At 35.3% G+C, this 24,567-nt stretch overlaps 1 long non-coding RNA gene across 2 annotated transcripts in view; it reads left to right on the top strand.

The window, feature by feature from the left end:
- Positions 1-2,810: 2,810 nt before the first annotated feature.
- Positions 2,811-24,567, top strand: part of LOC308633645 — a 134,686-nt gene continuing 112,929 nt past the window's right edge. Inside the window, exons 1-2 of one of the 2 annotated variants that reach the window (XR_014018830.1) lie at positions 2,811-2,947; positions 12,762-12,828. This is a non-coding gene — a long non-coding RNA (uncharacterized lncRNA). Of the gene's footprint in view, positions 2,948-8,969; positions 9,064-12,761; positions 12,829-24,567 lie in introns of those variants that run through there. The other variant, XR_014018831.1, reaches the window with a different exon arrangement.

The following is a 24,567-nucleotide window of genomic DNA, read 5'->3' as shown; positions in this document are numbered from 1 at the left end:
AAGTTGATGGAACCTGTGAGGTATCTTCACTTCCACTCTGTGCTACCCCGGGGCAGAGAGGCTGGAAAAGCAATGAGCTGACTTTTCAGATCATAAGGAGCAGGGTTCATAACTCTGCCTGAAGTAGGGTTATTTTTTTCCACCAGCCTATTTTCATTCATGGGGCTTCTTTCATTCTTTTCAAAATGCTTGCCTTGAATGTCTATGTCTTCACCTCCACTTGCAAAATTCAGACAGTTTAGGATAATGACCACCCATTAACCAAGATAATAAAAAAATTATGGTAAGATAAAAAAAAAAACAAGGAAGTATTGGAGGGATCACCTACCTTTCCTCTCAGTTACATAAACAAAGACAGAGGCATACAAGGAGAATTCTTTTAGAGGCTCTAACACTTGGATTTGATGCCTAGTTCCGCCATTTTGTGAGCTATTTAGTCCTAGGTCTCATCAACATTACCACACTGGGTCTTATTTTTTTCTACAATTAAATAGGGATTTTGGGGCTCTCTTAGTTGACCTACCTGTCCTTTTTTACTCCTGAAACATTCTGGGAGTAGGTTATACATATGAAAGTGGGAAGTTTCCTTCTTTGTTAACCTTTTAAGCTCTAGGACAGGAAAGTAACATGAATTTAGTTTAGCATAGATCCTCCCAACATATTTCAGGTGGACCATGGAGTTTCCCATTGGTACTTATCCTATTTTCTTCCTCTAAAATTGAAATTAAATGTAAGATTAGATCACATACTACCCTAGGTGCCCCAAGTTTTTTTCACTGCTTCATCAGAATTTTTCATCACATTTTCAATTACTTGTCTACCATCTATCTCTCTTTTCTGTTAGATTATAAGTTTGGTGATGGCAAAAACCAAGTGTCTGTGATTCACCATCATATTTCCAGCACTCAGTGCCTAGTAAATAGAACTTAATACATAGTGGGTGATAGGATAATCTTATAAGTGAAAAGGCAAAATCTAAAGTCAAAAAAGGGTTAATGGACTTACTTCAAATTTAAAAAAAATCACTTAACATTGACTGATTTTATTATTTACAGATCATTAGAAATAATTAACACATTCATCTATTGGGACTGGGACTTTGGCTGCTTTGATAAAATCTTAAAGAGATAAGGGAATATTTATCTCAGTACTTTTGACTTTCTGCCTGACTGTTGCTGATCTCTGTGGATCTCCAGTGTCACTTGAAGTTCAGAGCACACTCTACATCTGATTATCCCTCTGCTACCTAAAGGCCAACATGGTGGCATCTTTAGCATCCTATTGCCCCAGGTACAATTTTATAGAGGTCCCAGTCCAATTACTAACAACCTCAGTGGTTAAAGTTAATTTATCTTCATGACCTATTTATGTCAACTGAGGTCATTAACTCTCCTTTGTGACAAGGTTTGGGTTGGTAATAAGACATTCATCTGACATATGAACTATCTAAGGAAGAGTATTAGCTAATTTTCTATGCTTTATTAATGTTGTCAAATTACTGTATTGTTTTCAAGGAATTAGTGATCCTCTACTAATCTAGAAAGCCATAATCATTAAAATTATATTTTCTCATGGTGAATTTATTTTGCTCATCATTTCACTAAGCATCTTTTAAGCACCTACTGTGTACAAGGAAGGCACCACGGGAACAATAGAAACCATCCTGTAGCTCCTGCTCTCAGATTCCTGTCCCACTGTGAAGTGGGGAATGTGGCTGCCCAGACATCTGGCCATGATCTTACAGCTGATGAATGTTATGCCACAGGCTAGCCAGGAGTGCTCTGGAGCACATCAGAAGAATGCATGATAAAATTAGGGGAGGGGATATTTCCCAAAGGAGTGTGTCTGAGGAACAAGCAAGATTTTGTCTCTTGCTAACTTTTTTAAACCCATGTTTAACAAAATTTTATCTTTTGTTGCTGAGCAGCTTATCAAGGTATTTTCTTAAATAAATATAATTCCTTTCCTAAGAGGAATTCTGGCTTTAGTTGTTGAAACCTTGTTTAATAGCCTACTTCTCGTTTTCATAGAGCAGAAGAGATTTCAGCTGAGCTTTAATAAAGAAACTCTGTATTCACGTGTGTGTGCACGTGCACATGCAGGCACATGCCTTCTTATATAAAAATGATGGCAAAGCACAGAGAAATAGGCAGTATGACAAATTTTGTGAAGGAATGAGGAGACTCATTGGTTTGGAGAATAATATTTGTAGGTGTACTTGAAGATAAAGTTTTCAAAGTCAGTCTAAGCAAGTTTCTTCAAAGCTTTGACTGTTAGACTTAGGAGTTTGAACTTGAAATGGAGGCATTGGAACTTATTTTTGAATAATGAAGTAGTATGCTCCCTATATCATCTATGGTACAACTCAAGATCATTTTTATATACATATATCATTTTTATATACTATTTACAGGTGTTCTTAGTGAACCAACTGTAGTATAGCTAGCACACCATTTAGTTTCATAATTGCAAATCTTTATGGATATGTGCTTACCACTTTGTGTGTTAATGAATCATTTTACATATTTTTATTTTGAGACACCTTTTAAAATATTTCACTGCATCTTTGATTTATCATATCTATCATGGTTTAGATATGGATTGTTTCCCAAGAAAGCTCATGTCAAGCAATGTTCAAAGGTGAAATGATTGGATTATAAGAGCCCTGACTCATTGATGGATTAATCCATTTGAAAGGTTAATAATTTGAAAGGACTACTGTGCTGTGTGGTAATGGTCAGGAGGTGGGGTGTGGCTGGATAAAGTAGGTCATGGAGCATGCTGTGGAGTTCAGATTTCACTCCCGGATCCTTGCTCTTGCCCTTTTTGCTTCCAGGCTTTCAGGACCTGGGCATTTTTCCTTCATTTTGCCCTTCTCCTAGATGTCCTACTTCACCTTGGGCAAGAACTTTGAAGTCGGTTGACTGTGGACTGGACCTCTAAAACTGTGAGCTCAAATTTAACTTTTCCTCCTCTAAGTTGTTTCCTCCTCTAAGTTTGGATATTTAGTCACAGTGATAAAAAGTTGAGTAACAATTTATTTGGGGACATATTGTCTCTAATAGATTGTAAGATACTAAGATACGTAGGAGGCCAAGGTCACCCCTTTCTTTTCTTCTTTCCTCTTCCCTCATTTTGTTCCTCTTTCCCTCCTTTTCTTTCTCCTCTTTCTGCTCCTTCTCTTTCTGAGCATCTAGCTCAGTGCTTGAATGTTAGTAAGGTCTCTCTGTGTATTTTTTTCTGCATTAATCTGAAGTGCTATGTGCCTTAGGGAAATTTATGAATCCTCTTCGAGTATCACTTTCCTCGTGTGTAAAATGGAAATAGAATGCATTTTATCTCATTATCTTGGATATGAAATGAAATTGAGCATGTCTAGTGCTTAGGGTAGTACCTTACATACAAGTACTTTCACAATTGTTTATCTGTCAGTTATTATTAGGATATTAATTGTATATAATAATCATGGAGGTATGGGCCCCTATTTGGTACAATCTTAGAGCAGTGTTGTAATAAAAGAAAACTTAACCCAGGCGTGATGGTGCATGCTTGAAATCTCAACTACTCAGGAAGCTGAGGTAGGAGGACTTCAAGTTCAAGGCCAGCCTTGACACTTTAGTGAGACCCTTTCTTAAAAAAGAAAAGCAAAGCAAAGCTAGAATGTAGGTCAGTGGTAGAGTGCTTGCCTTGCATGAGCAAGGCCCAGGTTTAATCCCCAGTAAAAAAAAGAATTTTAATCCTATTTCCAAAAATAACTCAAGTCTTTTATATATACATCACAAAACCCCTCAAAAGTGGATTCCTGTTTATTCCACTCTAACAGTTAGCAACATCCTCTTTCCTTTCATTTTCTCAAAGTTCATCAATACTTCCTACATGTTTTCTCTGCAAACCACCCACCCAAATGGGAGAAAAAGATAGCTATTAAACCATCTTTAGTGCACTGTCAGTTTGTATGTGTGTGTGTGTGTGTGTGTGTGTGTGTGTGTGTGTGTCCAATATTTTCACAAGTTTTTAATCTACTTTTGCATGATATGGTAAGGAGCTAGAAAATTTAACTGGAGGGAAAATCACTGTGAAAAGAAGTGATTGGGAAAGGCTAGATTGAGTAAGTGAGGCTTAACTTGGCAAAGTGATTGGTCATCCAGGAAATTGGAGAGTGTTGCAGAAGAAAAACAGCATGAGCTTTGCTAAGACACAGAACAAGGAATGGTCAGAGGGAGGAAGGCCATGTGTAAAGTAGATGCACATTTTAGAAAATAAGATGTTCAATTAAAACTGCTATTTAAACCGAATGTTCTCCAATAGCACCTCAAGGACAAATATGGTTGTGAATAATTATGATGGAGAGTGAAGAGCATGAGATTAGAACTACCAGAGTTTCCATGTTAGTCAAGGTTTTGAGTTTAAAATAGGTACAGAAGTCTATTGTATTCTGGTTGCTCAAATTCCAAGAACCATGAAAACACTCAGATCTCCAGGTCTAAACTTTTGAAATTAATCACAAACACCTTATGAAAGGATCTGAGCAGACTGGGTTCTCAATTCATAAGTGACTCAGCAAACATCAAAGTAGCATAAGGTTTGCATTTTAGCCAATTATTTTTCCTCCAAGTCTCAATCCTTTATTCTTTTAGCTGCCATGTACTTAGAGTTGCCTGATAAAATACAGGCTGTAGCAAATAATTTTAAAAAGTAGGTATGTCCCAAATGTTTCATGGCATATACTTACACTAAAAACTGATGTTTAACTGAAATGAAAATTTATCTGGGCATCATGTGTTCTTATTTTCTAAATCTGGCAACCTTTTATATACTATGTGTATATTTCACGAAGATAAAGTTTATATCGCTTAATAAAGCAATTCCCATACCCAGTTAGTTTTTGCCTTTAAATTGAATTTTGAATAACTTGTCACTACCTTCATTATGCATATACCTGATTGAGGGGGGAGAGTTCACAACAAATTCTAAGGTGTTTAAGTGAAAATGTTTAGCTTCTACTATTTAATGCCTTTCTTTGCATATTGAAAATGAATTAAATTATTCTTTTAAACACTTTCATTTTGTATAATGTTTTAACAACAATAACTATGACAAAAGGGTCTGGCATTTTTTTAAAAATCAAGTTTTTAATAATCTATTTCCCTGAAATATTTGCTTTTTATTCAGAGAGACTATCTTCAAACAGAAATAGATAACATAAAAAAATAGACAACTGTATTGAAATATTCTATATCTGAAGGGAGTTTTAAAAAGCAAGCTTTGTCTTAAGGATAGTTTTAGAGTATTATTCATATATATGACTTAGATAAATAAAAGATATTCATGTGTAATTCTTCAGATTGATACATTTCTTAGGAAAACATTCCAAACTGGAACTCTAGATTTGAGTAGAGAGTAATTCAATGTCCTCCTGTAATTTCTTATTGTTGGAGGGCTAAACAATTTCACCAGGAAACAGTTCAGAGTAAATGCAATTTCTCTTCATGTCCTACACTGAAGCTTGCCAAATTAGTTTCAAAAATGGCAGGGCAACATTTTGAACCAGAGCATGAGGAGAATTTCAACCATCTGCCCTTAGTTGAGAAGATAAAGTTAGATGGATGTCTTTGCTTTGCTATGCTTATAAAGTTATGCTTTGGGGATGTGCAATAATTTTAAATATTATAAAGAAAAATTTACTTTTTAATTTTATAAATCTACCTACATATAGAAAGGAATTAAAACTTTTAAGTGATAGTAAACCCTACATAATTAATGGGGAAGTCTATTATTTGTAAAACAGAATTACAATCAGAAAGGATACCCATTCCATTTCCTATCTCTATGCAGGAGGGTAGGAGAGAGCTGTTAGAAAATGATAGTCTCAACATTTTCATTAGGATAAAATATGCAGGAGTAAAGGCTATTCTTTTAAGAAGGCCTTGTCAGAAACTCACTTCATGGTGCTTTCATAATTGAAAAATGTTAATTGTTCATTTTTATGATTGTCTTTTACTGTTATGAGGACATTCTTATGATTTGAAGAAAGAGTGATTAGTAGCTATGAATTAAGGTGGGCTGGCATAGAGTAGGTACTCAGGACACATTTATGAAATGAAAAAATGAAAGGGTATGCTGATCATTCTAATATATACCAAAATATAGGAAAATTCCATCACATATAATCACTTATTTTAAGAGGGTTGAATAATAGAATAAATGACTTGGATTAGAGAGGTAAGACCCAAGGAGAGAGGAGATTGGAGGAAAAAAAAAGTATTATTGTAGCTAGGCTTTTGTGTTCCTAAGTGAACTGTGCCCATTAAGTATAAAAAATTAAATTTCTCAGGATGAGAGTGGGAATTTTTTGTAGAGAATATAGGGGAAAAATGACGGGCAAGGTGGCACACACCTGTAATCACAGTGACCTGGGAGGCCAAAGCAGGAACATCATAATTTTGAAGCTAACCTTAGCAACTTAGTGAGACCCTATCTCAAAAAAAAAAAAAAAAAACACACACACATAGGTTTGGGAACATAGCTCAGTGTTAGATTGCCCTTGGATTTAATCCCAAGTAAAAAAAGAAAGAAAGAAAATGAGAAGAAAAAAACCTAGGGAAAAAGAAAGTAAGAAATAGAAGAAAATGGTAAGAACAGATGCCTGATGTGAAAATTTTATTAAGTTATTGTTGTATGGATCATATTGTTTTTTGTACTACCCAATGAAATTTTCTACAAAATACTTGCTTGTATTTTTGTTTAATGGATTGTGAAGTTGAATCTATGGTGAGGATTGTTCAAAGTGATGTACATGGAGAGAAGGTAGGCATTAGGCAAGGAGTGATATGTCCATAGAGGTCATATACATCTGGATGATTTTTTTTCATATTAAGCAAATCTCTTTATTCATTTCCTTGCTCAGAATTCTTTAATGGCTGTCCGTAATCCATAGCAGTGATTTTTCAAATCAGTTGGAAAGGAGGAGATGCTGTATCAATCATCTGAGACATTTTTCAAAACACATATGGTAACCATGTGTATTTGGAAAAGGGTTACCATGTGACTCTCCTATTTTCTGCTCAGACTCTTTGTCCATTTATGAAAGACTGTTCTACAGAACAGAACCTAAACTTGCATGGTATAGAAAGCTGTAACAATGTGGTTCATGCTTTTCTTTCCAAATTTACCTGGTTATTCATGCTTTAAGCTTTATACTCCAGAAATAGCAAACAAATGACATGTTTTGTGTCCAGCCCAACCACTTTCTTTGCATTTGCAAATATTGTGCATTCTGCTTGGAATATTCCTTTCTTTCCTACCTCTCCTAGTCAAAGTCCATCATTCTGTAAATATCAGCTCCTGCCTTCTATGATACTTTGTATGTAACTAGTGATATATATATATTATTTTCATGTCTGTGTTTGTCTGGACAATGTGGTCTTGCAGGGTGTTTTAGTCAGCTTTTGCCCCATTGTGACCAAAAGTCCTTACAAGAACAACATAGAGGAGGAAAAGTTTATTCAGAGCTCACAATTTCAGAGGTCTCAGTCCATAGATGGCTGACTCAATTGCTCTGGGCTCAAGGTGAGGCAGAGTATGATGGTAGAAGGCTTTTCCTCTATCATGGAAAGCTGCTTAGTACACGGCAACTGAAAGCAGAGGGAGAGCTTTGCTCACCACAGACAAAATATATACCCCAAAGGTACAACCCCAGTGACCTATCTCCTGAAGCCACACCCTACCTGTTTACAATTTCCACCCAGTTCACGTATATCAGTGGACTAAGTTATTGATTAGGCTTTACCTCTTATAACCTATCGTTTCACCTCTGAAAGTTCTTGCATTGCCTCACACAGGAGCTTTTGGGGTATAACTCATAGCTAAACTATAACACAGGGACAAGGGCTGTATCTTTCTTTGTACTCTCAGGAGACAGAAGTTTAAAAATGTGGTAGGTTCTTAATAAACATTTGTCAATATTGAATAAAGAGAGTACAGAATAGAGCTTGGGGTTGATGAGGCAGTGGGCAAGGCAGGTACTTTATGTCTCCATAGCCCTTTTCATTTCCCAGGAAACATCAGAAACAAACCCCATGGGTGAATTTGTTGGATGTTTGTATAGCTCAGGACTTGATTTATTGTATCAGACGTGCTTCTTTCTCTTTGTAAAAAGAATACAAAATTGCTATTAAAAATGGTAACCACTTGTAACTCTAGAGAGATGTAGATGTTAAGCCACCTTAGAAAAGACTTTGCTTTGAGATATCTTGAATCTACAACTCTTTTGCCAGAAAAAAGAATCAGTATATTGATATGTAAATGGAAATGATTATATCTTCATATTGTTGTGAGCTATAGGAAAGAAAAAAACCCTGCAATTGGGGCAGAAGGGAGAAACATGGCAAGGACATCTTTGAGAAAGCTAGAGGGAAGAAAAAGTAATGAATGAGTCGGGGGCTGGGGGAGGAGGGAGGCACCTGGATGGAGGCTTGTGCTTAACCCTAAATCCTAACTAAATGGGGGAAGTCCAAGTCCAGGAAAACCATGAGCTGGAAATTAAGACCCTTCCTGCTCAGCCACACTGGTCTGTGGAAACGTTTTGAGGTGAACTGAAAGGGCCTAATGCCATCATCTCAGGCCTAGGGATTAGTAGAAGAATCCAAGCGACATTCAGCTCTGGGGCAAGAGGCATGCTGCCTGCGTACTCAAGGGCTGTCACTGAGAAATACTGTTGCAGCTGTGACTCTTGCGTGCCCCTCAGTCCCTCAGTGGCTTTCTGTTTTGTTGTTTGTTTTGGTTTTGCTTTTTTAGTTGAAGACTTTACTGGGCCGTTAAGTTCTGGTGGTGAATTCTGTTCAGGTGACAGTGAGTCTTCTAGGAGAGGCAGAGGCTGCACGAGACTGATGCCTCTGGTACAGGGTATCCCCTGCCACCCTGACGTCTGGGCTGCAAAAGCTCCTGTTCCCAACAGTGGTGCCATATGGCAGCCACATTAACTACAATAACTTATGGGACCTTCTGGTGAATACAAGATTTCCATTTTCTCTCTACCTATTGATTGTGACCAAGGCTTAATAAGTAAGTACCTCCGGGTAATTGTGGGACGCTTCAGAGAAAAGATAACAATAGGAAGCCCAGAGGTGTTAGGATTCTGTCTTAGTTCTTTTAATTACAATATTGTATGAAATGAGATCTATTTTTGTTCCCAGATTTGAGGAAGTAGGACATAGAGGTTGTAGTCAAAAATATTTGAGTACTGTTATCTTTGAGGTCCTCCTCCATACATGTGTAAAAACAGGTTTAGAAGCTAAAATTCCTGCTTCTTTATTTTAATAAGAGGGTAAACAAGTCACCCTTAATTCTGCTGAATGTCTTACAGTTGTAGTGGAGTTGATATGAGTGAGAATATGTCTAATATTCTCTATCAATCAAGCTAACAAATGAAAATTTATCATCTTTCTAAATATGAAATAGCTTAAAGTCATTTAAACAATTATACTTTGCTTATAGTTGCTGTGATGCTTTGAATTATCAGAAGACTAAATGATGGTTATAAAGGATTCAACTTATAAGCTTATAAACTTAATGTTATTTATTTGTAATATCTGTGATATCTTTGAAATGGGGGAAAAAACCCTTTATGTAGGGCTAGTTTTAATTTCCAAGTTTTGTTCTCCAAAATGCTGAAGAGGCTTTAAACCAATCTATATAAGATGGCATAAAACCAATATGTGGCAAAAATAGCATCCTTCTTCTTGCTGTGTTGATCAACTACAAGAAAGATTACTGTATGTGGAGCCCTGGATTTCAGTTCTGGTCCTGATCCAGTTTATAAATTCTTGTGCAAACTTTGGCAAGTTGCTTCTTTTAAGTTTCTGTTTCCTCTTAAGTAAAATGAACAAGTTGAACCCCAAATCTCTAAGGTTCCTCCTAAGTAATGTTTTGAGTATGTGATTCTATCCGTTTTCCCCTGCTGCATGCATTACCACTAAGTGGTTAATGTCCAGAGAGGGTCAGCACTTAGTAGACTCAACAAATATTATTTCAATGTATTACGTTTGCCAGGAAGAACAATAGTTTTCCATTCAATAAACAAATCATTAAGTGGAGACCAGTTCATTGAACAGAGGCATAATCTGCACACTTGCTAAACATTCTCAGATGTTAGGTTATAGAAAAACTAACTGGCCCAGCAAGAATTTTATGCATATCTAAGATTTCATTCATTTGCTTTATGTATTGTTACTTTCATAAATTCCAGGGTCCTAGAAATCAATTCAGAAATTAATAGGTAAAGACATGCTATTGATGAAAGTCAAAACACTTTATGGTTGAGTGCTCTAGGCTGCCTTCCAGACATTTGAATAGGGAGTATCTGAAAGACATGAACAGAAAGTAAAAATTGTCCCATGATATACTTAGAAATGATTCTTTTTATCCTTCTGTCTCAGCTCTTCTTCCCAAGTTAATACTTTTATCGTAGAGTATATATTAGTTATTTTTGAAGAGCAAGTTTATTATACCATCAAAACAGTTTGAAATATTTTCATTATCTGTTCATGAATATAACAGCATAGCTTTAATTTGATACTTTCTTGCATCATGCATTACCCTAAAGGAGTGTAACCACGTTTTTAGAAAACTATTATTAACTTTTTATTCAAAAAGCCAGTGGCCTTTTAGGAACAAAACAAAAGTAATCTTGGACTTTAGTCAAATTATACAAAGAAGTTAAACTTGGGGATAAATGTCTTTATTGTGTTTGTTTATTTTTGTTCCTTTTTAGAACAGTGAATTGTGCCTTTCATTATAAAGGAATGCACACTATTGTGGCTTCATATATAATGCTAATTAGGTGTCCATATATGTGTGTATATACCCACACCAAATGTTATTTGATGTATAAAATCAGAGCTGTTGGGACTTTCACATGCAAAGCTTAGGACCACCCAACTTGATCTAGTAATTATCTCAGCAACTAGCTGTATGCTTTTGTTTAGGAAATGGGCATTTAAGAATATGAATTTTAGTGCATTTCTAAAATGATGATTTTTTAATGTATTCTCCTAACCACCCCCCTACCCAAAATGCAAACCATGGTGTGAAATTATGAATTTGACTCTTAAGTAAACAGTTCATGTAAACAAAGGGATAACCTGTACCTTACAAATACGGCTCAAGTTATATCTCTACTCTTATCTTTTACATTCAACCTAGTCTTCTACCTAATTAAGATAATTATGGATGAATGACTCCACAACTTTAGTTACATACACAGCTTCAGATATGGTGGTGTGTATAGTACTCTGTGGTGGTATATATTTCCCTCCTGTCTTCATTTTTCTTCCACTTTATACCCTGTCATTTCAGTAACTCTTTGCAATCCATGCTTTTTTCTGCCTTTAATCTCCTCCTACAACCAATTCCTTCCAACCCAAATTATCAGGCTTGTACTTTGATAAACAGCTGAGTGGAGATGGAGAAGGCTGTATGGGGACCACCTACTGCCACTATCCATTTGGAATCACAGCACTTAATACTGTTTGGTCATTCCCCTGCTGAGATATGTACCAAGAGACCTGTGTCTCTTCTATGACCATATTATGTCTTTTCCATCATCTTTTGACACCCTAAGTGCTTCCTCTACCATGTCACTTTCAGCAGATAACACCCAGAGACATTTCTTCCCCTCACCAGGCCAATTCTTTTCCCACCTCTTGCATTAATTGTTTTATCCTCCTCACTAAGAGAAACAGAGCCTTCACCTCTTCTTTCTCATGGTAACTCCTCCTCTTGAGTTTTGGATCCATCTCTTTCCACCTTTCCAGTAACCTTACATTTCACTCTTCCCTTTTCTCTTCTATATATTCCCCACCTTTCTCAAGAGGATCCTTTTCACATTTTTTTTTGGTGTTGGGGGGTACTGGGGGTTAAACCCAGAGGCACTCAATCACTGAGCCACTTCCCCAGCCCCTTATATTTTAATTTAAAAAATTTGAGAGTGGGTTTCCCATAGTTGTTTAGAGACTCCCTAAAATTACAAAAGCTAAGTTCAAACTTGCGATCCTTCTGTCTTGGCCTCCCAAGTCTCTGGGTTTACAGGCATGTGCCATCACGTCAGGCAAAGATCCTTCTTATTTTTAAATATACCCCAATAGTTTCAATTTTAAAAATAATAACCACAAATCAGCCACACAGGACCACATACCTAGTTCCTATTTTAACCCCTGCTCCCCCTTTCAGGCAATCTTCTCAAAACAATGATTTTACTTGTAATCACTTTTTTTTTTTTTTCAGTTTCACTTTTATTCCAGTCCTTCTTGATTTGGGTTCTAGTTCATCATTTTACCAGAACAGCTTTACTGAACTTGTCAGAGAATTTGAATCAGTACTAGTAGCAGAGCAGTAGAGCAGTACTAGAAGTTAACAGCAGTAGTGGTAGCAGGGGTAATATCAGTTACAGGGGTGACGAGGAAATATATTGCAGTGAGAAGAGGAACATTTTGAAGTTTATCTCAATAGTGAGTGTTAGGGTAGTGACTAGGAATAACTTTAATTAAGGATCAAAACATATGCCAGTGTATGTTGATAGAGATAGAAGTAAAAATATTTAAAATTTAAAATGTTTAGTGTTAAAAGTCCAAAGTATGAAATAAGATATGGACAACCTAAAGAAAGTCTCTCTAAATATTCTTTTTTTTAAAAAAAAATAATTTTTTTAGTTGAAGATGGACACAATATCTTTATTTTATTTATTTATTTTATGTGTTGCTGAGGATTGAACCCAGCACCCCACGCATGCGAGGCAAGCACTCAACCATCGAACTACAACCCCAGCCCCTTGTAAGTGTTCTTAATGGCTCATGTTTTATTAGCTTTTCATCCATCTTTCAATATTTTTTCTAGTTAGAAACTAAAATATTTGCAGGAATACAATAGTATAGAAATACAAGGACCTAATGTCTATATAGCAATATACCACTGAAAAAAAAATTGGCTCCCTTTCTTAATTTGATTAAAACAGATCCATTTCATCTAGAGGAGAATTGTCACTCACATGACTCTTACCTGTCTACACCAGATAATTGTTGTTATATTTCTTGTAGAGACCTGGTTCCTCTTCCTTTCTCTCTGCATGTTTTATAAAAAGCTACTAAGTGAATGCTCATCCAAGAATGGAACTGGGAACCAGAGGGAAGAAAAGGAGTGCTAGCCACTGAGTAGTGAGCCCATGTCTTAACAAAAGAACGTACAAGTATGATATTTGTGAATGCTCTGAAGATTGGAAAGGAAGTTGAAAATCTCAAAAATATATTCTACTCAATTTCCTAAATGTATTCCCTGTTTATTCATTTGCTCAAATAACTTCCAATTCTTCTCTTATACATAATTTTATCATAATTTTGAGTAGAGGCCATTGGATATTTAGTCTATTTTGGGTGTGGATTTATTTGGGGGATGGATGGAAGGGAAAAGGGCAAGGAATGGCATTGAGACACGAATGGACATGGTCCACTGCAAATTATGCAGCATGAAAAAGTTTAGTACAGAAATTCCAAAGAGTTATAAATGGTGGAGGGAACTATTGTCAATTAAACTCACTTAAAATATTTCTATAAACAAGTAAAAAAAAAGGATAAAAATGGAGAAAGTAATATCTGCAATGATATAGAGAGGTGGTTCAAATTCCAGAAAAAAACCTGGAGGGTAAAATTGCATGATATTGTATTATTAAATTTGAATATAAATGAAGGGATGTGCTGTGAGTTGAAAGATTCTCAAAATCTACAACAGAAAAAAATATTTTCTTAAAATTATCTGAAAAAAATATCTATTTAAGGATCCATGTATTAGAATAATGAAACCAAGAGGCATAGGGTAAGTGTAAGATAAAAGAAAGGGAAGAGAAACACAAACCACTGCAGGAAGAAAATAATATATTCTGAAATAAAATAAGCAAAAATAAAGATTAGCAAGATAATTTACATAAAACAAAACTTAAAGATGTACAAACAATATAGAGATGATACAGATACAGAAAATAAGTTAGAAACTAATTGGTAAGGAAGACAGCATAACAAATGGAATATAGTAACAGTGAAATTGTTCTTTCAGAAATATTTGTGAAATGAAAAAATACTTGAATCTGCAAATCAAAAGGAAGCCAGAAAATAGTGTGGTAAAGTTATTCAACTTTAATAAGAAAGACTCATATGAGAGAAACTTTAAAAAAGAAATAAAATAGGTCAACAGAAAAAACTCAAGTTTACCCAAACTGCACAGCAGGTCTCGGTACCACAAGATATCAGAGTAATGTGTGAATTATTTAGGGGAGAAAAAAAATTTAATTGAGGAATGTGCCCTTTTCTGTACCACACACATAAAAGAGAAGAAGCAAATAATTTCAAGTGTGGAAGGATTAGGAAGCATACTTACTTATATACTTGTATACTTCTTGTAAAGAATATTTTGACAATAAAATCTTTCAGCTAAGAAAGTAATCAGAGAATCCAGGAAAGGAGAAGCTATAGAAATTGAATTAGTGGAGTTTATCAGATCTATTTAAGCATTAGCTAAAGAGAATCATTAAAATTGTTCTTGCCAAAAGAAACAATCAATAGAGACAGTCTATAGAAATGGGAGAAAAAATTTGACAGCTATTCATTTGACACAGGACTAATATCTAGAATATATAAAGCACTCAAAAAAATGAACAAAAGAACAAGTAATATACTTCCCAAAGAAGGAAGTACACATGTGATATTGAGATATATATATATATATATATATATATATATCACTGTCTTTAGCTTTTAGGGAAATATAAATAAAACGACATGAAATTCCATCTTGTTCCTGTCAAAATGGCTGTTATAAACAAAAGAAAACACATCCCCAAACACCAACCAGGCAAATAAACAAAACTAAAAATGACAAATGCTGGTGAGGCTGTGAAGACATAGGACTCCTTATACACTCTTGGAAGATGTTTTAGTCAGCTTTTTCACTGGTGTGACTAAAAGACCTGTCCAGAACAATTTAGGGGCTCACAGTTTCAGAGGTGTCAATCCGTAGACAGCGGACTCCATTCCTTGGCATGGAGGTGAGGCAGAACCCCAGGGCGAAAGAATGTAGTGGAGAGAAGTGGCTCACAGAATGATCAAGAAGCAGAGAGACTCCAAATACAGAGATGCAAATATATACACCCAAAGCCGCGCCCCCAGTTTTCAACCTCCTCCTGCCACATTCCACCAACCTTCGGTTACCACTCAATTAATCCCACCAGGTGATTAATTCATTGATTGGGTTGAGACTCTCCTAACCCAATCATTTCTTCTCTGAACCTTCTTGCATTGTCTCACACATGAGCTTTTGGGGAATACCTCACATCCAAATCTTAACAATAGGAATGTAATTTAGTATAGCCACTGTGGAAATCAGTGTGAAGATTCATCCTATGTACATATATGAATTCACCACAGTGACTCTGTATAGCCATAAGATTGGGATCCTAATTAGAATAAGATATATTTCATGTTTGTATAGATATGTCAAAATAGATTCTACTGTCTTATATAATTAAAAAGAACAAATAAAGATTAAAAAATAAAACCTTACAGTAGAATTATAGTATGATCCAGTCACACTACTCCTAGGTATTTACCCAAAAGAAATGAAGTCAACACACATGTTATTGTGACACTATTCACAATAGCTAAGATACAGAATCAACCTATGTGCCCATGAACCAGTGAATGGCTAAAGAGAATATTTGATGTATACACAGTGGAGCATTATTCAGCTATAAAATAGAATGAAACCATGTCATTTTCAGGAAATTTGATGGAACTAGTGGACTTCTTGTTAAGTAAAATAGTCCATATTCAGAAAGACAAGTGCTGCATGTTTTCTCTAATATATGGAAATTAAAACAAAAACAACTTTAAAAAGTTGACATCAACATAGAAGAGGGACCACTAGTGAAGGGGTAGGGAAGTTTAGGGAATGGGGAGAGAGGGGAGAACAAGAGAATGGGCATGATCAAAGCATGATATATGCATGGATGGAAACATCACAGTGAAAACCATTAATTTGTATGATTAATAAGTATTAATAATTATAATAAAATGTTGTTGAAGTGTAGTTATTAGTTTTCACTACACACATGAACACATTATAATATACTTTACAGTGTATTTAATAAAAATAAAACTTTTAGGAAGAAAAGAAAGTGGAAATATGGGGTACAAACTCTTCATACAGAAGAAGGTTGATAGATACTTATAGATTTGAACACACAGTTTAGAAATAAATATGCCTCATAGATATTTCTTAATTTCTTTTTTTTATTTTTTAGTTATAGGTAGACACAATATCCTTGTTTTATTTTTATGTGGTGCTGAGGATTGAACTCAGTGTCTCATGCATGGTAGGCGAGTGCTTTACCTCTGAATCACAACTCCAGCCCCTCAGAGTTTTTTATACCATCTTTTCCATCTAAATTAGATAAATTATTAGATCTTATAGTGAAGACATGCTATGTAAAGCCAAGTTCTAAGAATTTTTCCAATTTCTCAGAAACAAAGAAATTTTTCTCAAATATAAAAACGAAGAGGCAAAATGTCAAGACCTCCCTGGAAGTTATTTTAACAACAAATCAAGCCCATAGGGAGAAAATATCAAAAGAAAATGAAACAACGGTCATCCACACACAGAGCTTATTTGTAAGTCTTTTAACCCTGTTATATAGAAAAACCATAAGATTAAGCCAGAGAATTGGGCACATAAACGTAACGACTACAGCATATTGAGAGTACACAAATGAGCCCTAACGAGAATGCCTGTGATAGAACTCCATTTCATGTTCCAAGGTTCCCGCTGGGATGACTTTCTTTGCATTTGTTAATTTGGTCTATGTTATACAATGTTCTGCTAATGAGTGGAATAAATGTATCTATGTGGTAAGAACCAAAGCAAGAATTTTTAAATCTTTAATTATTTAGAGCTGTATTGTACATGAAAGACTGGGCAGTGTTTCCTTTAAAACCCACAATGTTGATGGGCTTAATGCTAAACTCTAAATATTTCTTTCAGGGTGAATCTAAAATAACAGAGCAAGTGCATATCTCATATGCTTTGAAGGGTTCTATTTACATGCATGCGAGTGTATACACACACAAGGGTGCACACAAAGGAAGAAAGTTCAATGCTTTAAGTCACTCTGGCTACCCTCTATTCACACCTACCAGAAGGAAAATGAATGGCTTTGGGAAGATCTTTGTTCATAATTTGACCTGAGTTTTAAAATAGTATGTGAATGGAAAAGATTCTTTTAAATGAATATTCTTATACACCAATTAAACAACACTTTGAGAAGCATAAGCATCTTCCGTACTAATAATCCCAAGGCTGACAGCTTTACATGAAAAAGAAAGTAGGTCTAAAGGAATTTAGTACAGTTTGCCAGGTCAAAGGCACATTAGTATTGAATTTCATAGATATAGCATAATGAGTTCTTTTTAAAAAGTTTTTTACTTTTTGATGCACTTTTATTTTTACTTATTTGCTTATATGAAGTGCTGAGAATTGAACCCAGTTCCTCATACATGCTAGGCAAGTGCTCTACCACTGAGCTAAAACCTCAGCCCCACTTAATGACTTCTTAACAGGTATAATAGCTGACAGCCCAAAAGTAGCATCTTCAATGAAGTACACAGTTACCTAATACTCAAGTACTTCACATGCATTTAAAATATTTCACTTCATTTATTTTAAATCTTGGTGAATTTATTCAGAAAAAAGAACGCAACCTAAATTCATATTATTAAGATAGAAATCATCTTGCAACAATGAAAAGAATTAAGATTTTCTTTACTGAGTGGAGTCACATAAAGGATAGTTTCATTATAGAGAAATTATGTTTTCTCAAATATTTTCACTTTAGTCATTTCAGTTGTGACTGTATGTAGATAACATGTGTAAGTGTGAATGTGTATATGTTCATATATATATATATATATATATATATATGTACATATATACACATTTGTATGTACTCCTATGTGTTCAAGTGTTAATTCATTTTATAGTCCTTGTCTAAAGAAATTCTAACACAGTACTGACTTCTAACTTTTAACTTGACCACTTGTACATAAAACAAAACATGCAGAAAACATCTCCTTTCTTTCTAAGACATGGCTTTGCATTCAAGCAATGTTGGATGTGCAAAAGTAAATGTAATGAACCCATCCTTGACATTTCTAACCATGTCTTCATCTATGTTATACTACTAAGTCTTGAGGAAATAACTTCCTGCTGAATCAAGAATTTTTTTGCTAATTCTATTCAAATTTTTATTTGTCTATCTAACCATAATTAAAGATTTACATATTGCAATAGTTAATTTTCCTATAATCGAATTATTGAAGAATAAAACAATATTACCCAAACTTACCAAGATATTTATATTTAGCCTAGGAGAAAGGAGAGATGTTTGAATATTTAAAAAAAAATATTTTCTAGTTGTCAATGGATCTTTTATTTTATTGATTTCTTTATTTATATGTAGTGCTGAGGATCGAACCCAGGGCCTCACACATGCCAGGCAAGCATTCTACCACACAGCTGCAACTCCAGCCCCTAATATTTGAATATTTTAATTCAAGGGTATATAAATACGTTGATGTTTTATTTAATTTAACTATACTTGAAGTAATATTTAGACAATACCTAAAACATGAAAACCACAAAGAATCTCCAAAGGTGTTTGCAAGTATTGGTTTTAGTTCTAAGATATAAAATGTCAGGGTAGTCCATCAAAATACATGATTTTATTTTTCCCTCCATGTATTTCCTATTACTTCATTATGAGACTATCCATCAGGATAGGCCACACCAGGGACTGAGGAACCTGGGTCTGATACAAAACCCTATTCATCAACACCAGCAGTTTTGTAAATGAAGTGTTTTGGAATGCCTTCAGGTCTGGTCCTTTACTCCCACACCCTCTCCCTGCCCCAGAGCTGCTTTCCCATCATAATGGCTGAGTTAAGTAATTACAACAAAGATCTTATGGCCTACAAACCCTAAAATACTTATTACCTATCCCTTAAGAGGAAAAGTTTGTCCCTTCCTTGTCTGGATTATGCTGTACTAACAATGTCCACATCACTATGTCTGAGCTTAAGAGTGTTTATTTCTCACTCCTGCCCCATGACTCCTGTGGTTGGGCCCTATGGTTAGGGTCAAATTGCCAGGTTGACAGTTTGGATCTTGACACGTTTCTGAAATCACAGGACTTATAGAACTTCTCCTTAGAAGTCACACATGGATTCCACGCATGTTTCTTTGGTCAAAGCAAGTCACAGGGCCATGCTTATCTTTATGCGTAACAGGAAAATGGAACCCTGCCATGTATCTGGAGGGAAAACTGGAGGGCTTGCAAATAGTCCTAACAAATACCATAAATTATCTGTATAATCCAAAGGGTAGTTATCACAATCTTAAATTATTAAGGAAGCCATAATCTGGCCCAGAAATCTAGGCACGAAACACAAGTTTACAATAAAACTATAATGTATGTAGCAGTCATAAAATAAAATCTATTCTTCACCTTCTAAGCAAAAGATTTAAATGCATTCATAACATATATTTATAAGGAGATAATGTTACATGTAAATTATTAATATAGATCTGTAATGATTTTACAATCTATACTGTAAATTGTAAAGAGGTGATTAAAGATGTTGCATAAAATATTTAAACCATGTGGTGGGTATTGCTCTTTCATAATTGTTTAAAACTTTAATGAAGTCTGGAATGGTGTTCTACATCTATGTGGTGTGTTACAGATAATAAGCCAGACAAAAGTTAGTCAAGCTATTAATTCTGCTTATAAGCATACATTTTAATGCCTTGCAAATTTTCATTGTCATTAATGTAGTAAACAAACAGTCTATTATATTTTATATCCCAAGAAAAATAATCAATTTGTTTAATTTTTATACATAATTTTAAAGCACAGGGGAAAACTGATTGCTGTTTAAAATTTCATGCATCATCTCTATTCATCAATGAATTGTTAAAATGAACATCAAAGATAGAACTATTTGTGTTCATTCTTTTATTTATTCAAAAGTAAACATTACATGAAAAGTGGAAAGATTATCTCTATAGAGTATAACATCATAGAAAATACATAGAAAACAACTTTTCTCCTCACCACCGAATTATAACTGTTCAAATCCATTCTGCTGGGCTTGTTCTTTTTCATAGCTGGTGAAGCTATTGGGTCCAAGTTGGAGGAAGTAGTCATTGAGGATGTGTCCTTGTCCCTGGCTTCTGTATTTTCAGACTGCCATGAGCTATGCAGCTTGGCTCTGCCACACTCTCCCTGCCATGCCGTTTTGCTCATCGTAGGCCCAGAAACAAAGGAACCAGATGACTGTGGACTGAAAACTCTGAATCCATGAGTCAAAATAAATATTTCCTGTTTTAAGTTGATTTTCTCAGGTATTTTGTCATGGCAACAAAATACTATCACAGTGGGCTTACTTGCACACCTTGTTATTTTGTTCTAGGCATTATGTAGCCTCAAATAAAATGTTAATATCTGTATAGATAGTCCATATTTGTGTGTGCCTATTATATGCTGTTATAGTAGGCAGAGGAAGTAATAAGTCTTTCTGTTCATATAAATAATGGAGAACAGGGTGATGATTAGGGTAAAATGTGATTAAATTATTATAATAGGTGTCATAGAAAAGTATAGGGAAGAATGAGAATTTATAACAGTGTACTGAGATGAAGGCATTAAAAATGCTTTCTTGATGAGGTCACAAATTTGCTTATTTAAGGATAAGTGTAAGCTAACATGGAATTAATGGAGGATGTACAGTGTTAGAAGTCACAGAACTTTCCAGATATATAGGACCAGAACAGAACTCAAGGAACAGGGAGAAAGTCAATATAACTAGAGTATAATGAATGAAAAGGAAAGTAACAATAGATGAAATAATAATTATTTAATAATACCTAATGTGTGCTGGGCAATTTAGCAACTACTTGGATTCTATTTTAATCTTGCAAGATGTATATTAAGTATTTTCTAAGACCAAATTCATTTTTAGAAATGAGAAAATTAAAGCATAGAGAGGATTACTAATGCACAACGACAGGATCTACAGATTGTAATAAGATTTCTCACGTTCCTGAGATACATGCGTCTAACCAGAATTTTTTCCCGTAATGCTTCATGTAAAAACAGAATAATGAGAAATAACAAATGAAAAAAAAAAGCATAATCCTTCTCTATCTATTTCCCAACTCTTCTTCATACTCTTCTCTTGATCTTGTAACTGTCATCATCCTAATATCTTTATTTGGGTTTAAAGGGAGCAGGACATGAGGTGAGCAGATCATTTATGGGGGGGGGGAGGGTAGAGGAAGCAGGAGTGACAGAGCAGGAAGAATGACAAACGGAATGAGGATATGTCAGCGTAACCATGGATGATTAAGTTCGGGGGTGTGACAGAGTTTGATTCAGAAGATGATCTTGAAAAGTGTCCAAAATGACTTCTAGAATTGCTGCCTGAGGGCCAAAGTCCATACCAGTGCTTCTCAAGGTGCTGTAGGCTGCAGATCAGTCTCTTCCCAGAACATTTGTTACTAATCCACAATAAGATCACGTCCAGAAAGTCAGAGTCAGCCTTTAGAATCTCTTACAGCAATTTGACATTGCTAGAACATTTAAGTGTGTGATTTTACAAAAGTGAAAGTATTGATCCCTTGTGGATGAAAACTTAAAAGAAAAAATTCTGGTAGGAAAGAAGCTGGTCCTCCATCACAGGGAGTTTGAGAAGCGGTTGGGGGGGACATACTCAACCGGCTCCTTCCCTTACTTGGTAGATGTAGGGATTAGCTCCTTGCTCATAAACCTGTTTTGTTGACTCCTGTGGCTTCTGAGAAGGTCATGGGGCAAGAAGTGGAACAGCACAGTATGTGGGAGGCTTTTAGGTCCATTTGAGTCTGGGATCATATTATTCACAACAGCAGCAGCTCGAATTACAGGCAAAGTAGATATAAGGTATGTCACATGATGCAAGTGTAGCTTACGCTACACAGAGTCTGAGTTCCTTCAATGACACTGATGAAAGTATCAAAGATTTCCCCCTTTAAACCCATGTTGAACAATAATAAAAATGATCGAACACTTAGAAAAGTCTTCCAAAATTTCAAGAGGTGCTCACTGAGGGGCATTTGTACAACTGAGTGGGTGCCTCCTTAAATTGGGAGCTATGAATGCCTCATTCTTCCAACTGGTCTGAGCCCTAGTGGACAAGATGGATTGGCATTCAATCCTATCCAGCTCTTCTTTTTCTATCTGTGCCTTCCTCTACTCACACAGTAAGGACCATTCATCTTGCCAGTGATCATGTTAGCAGTGACCTTATTCTGGAGTTGGCAGCAGTGGAAACATATTTCTGGCCATAGAAGTTTATTGACCATGACAGTGGAATGGAGGTTTTGGGTATGCAGGCTCCCTGATCATAGAATAAATGGGGCTATCTGAGTGGCTCAAATTTGTGAGGTAGTTCTGACGCTATTTCTATGGTTCAAATAAAATTTTGTTACTTCAGCCTTTCCAACATTTCCATGAGCCATTTGATGCTGTAATAAGGCCTTTTCCACTGAAATGAGCAAAAAATGGATTATGTTTTATGTGACCACACCATGACCTATACAATTAAGTTTTTTTCAGTTGCAGAAAAAAAAAAGACATTTCTGGGTAAATCTTTTTGACTCTTGTGATCTCAGATCATATTGTATTTCATGCAAGACTTTGACAGCATAAAATTTATATTCGCTTCATCTTTCAAAGAAGTATATCTGAACTGTTGCCTTTTTTGGGGAGTGGGGAGAAGAGTATAGTTCCCCAGTAACTTTCTTACTGGGTTTGTTTCTTTTCACAAGGGCCTTACTTTTTTTAATATTTGATAGGCATCAGTTAGCTTGCATCTTTTTGCTTATCACTTTGTGGTGACAAGATGGCTGCTGTGTCTCTGTCATCAAACCCTCCTATGTTGTTTTAGGTAGAAAGCACAATAAGGACAAGAGGAAAATGGGACACATCACTTGAATCTCTTCTTTTATCCTGTGTCCTTCCTAGGACCTTACCCTTGCTTACCCATCTCCTCTCACTGATCAGGGCTTGGCTTTGCATTGATGTAAGACAGACTGCAAAGAGTAGTTCTTTTTATTTTTTATTTTTAAATGGGGTTATTGATATAAACAGAATCAGATGAGTAAAGGTAGGATAGATATTGGAGTGGCAATAAATAAGATAGAACACTGAGTCAAATCCTCCATCTCAGCTTACTAAAAAGGCTCTGATGCTTATGACATCTGTCTAATTTCTCTATCAACTGCCTTTCTTTTCTACTTTCTTTTTTTTTTGCCTTTTCCTTTAAAAAATCAATATCTAATTCTAGATTTTGAAATTTCCTGGGCAAATTTCACCCATAATAAAATCAACATAATTAAAATGTATACTTGTATGTATTCAGAAGGCTAAAAAATTTAAGGGATGTAGAGTGGGAGACTAGAACACAAAAGGAAATGATTTATCACAAATGATAATTAAGTAAAAAATTGATATTGGTCTTTCTACTTATATCAATATAATAACTATTCTATCTATCTATCTATCTATCTATCATCTATTACCTATACCATCTATTCAATTTATACTATTTTATTTTCAACATTGCTTGGTCCACTCAAATATAAAATTTTAAAATTTATTTATTCATTTATTCTAATTAGGTATACATGACAGCAGAATGCATTTTGATTCATTGTACACAATTGCAGCACAGCTTTTTATTTCTCTGGTTGTACATGATGTAGCATTACACCATATGTGCAGTCACACATACACCTAGGGTAATGATTTCCATCTCATTCCACCATATTTCCTGTCCCCATGACCCCTCCCCTCCCCTCCTACCCCTTTGCCCAATCACAGTTTCTCTATTTTCCTATGCTCCCTCCACCCAAACCCAATTCTGGATCAGCATGAACTTATCAGAGAGAAGATTTGGCCTTTGGTTTTTTGGGATTGGCTTACTTCACTAAGCATAATATTGTCCAACTCCGTCCATTTATCTGCAAATTTTATTCCTTTTTAATGCTGAATAACATTTCACTGTGTATATATACCACAGTTTCTTTATCCATTCATCTATTGAAGGGCATCTAGGTTGGTTCCACAGTAGCTATTGTGAATTGAGCTGCTATAAAAATTGATTTGTCTGGTTACTATACCATGCTGATTTTAGGTCCTTTGGATACATGCCGAGGAGTGGGGTAGCTGGGTCAAATGGTGATTCCATTTCAAGTTTTCTAAGGAATCTCCATACTGCTTTTTCAGTTTGGTTTTACCAATTTGCAGTCCCACCAGCAATATATGAGTGCGCCTTTTCCCCCACATCCTCACCAACACTTATTGTTGTTTGTTTTCTTGATAACTGACATTCTGACTGGTGTAGGATCACTTATCTGGATTTAATTATACTAGTTACA

The sequence above is a fragment of the Spermophilus citellus genome (genome assembly GCF_964194105.1).
Source record: "Spermophilus citellus genome assembly, chromosome: 14".
Classification (NCBI taxonomy): Eukaryota; Metazoa; Chordata; class Mammalia; order Rodentia; family Sciuridae; genus Spermophilus; species Spermophilus citellus.
The sequence above is the reverse complement of the archived record's forward strand: the minus strand, read 5'-3'. Positions and strand labels throughout refer to the sequence as shown.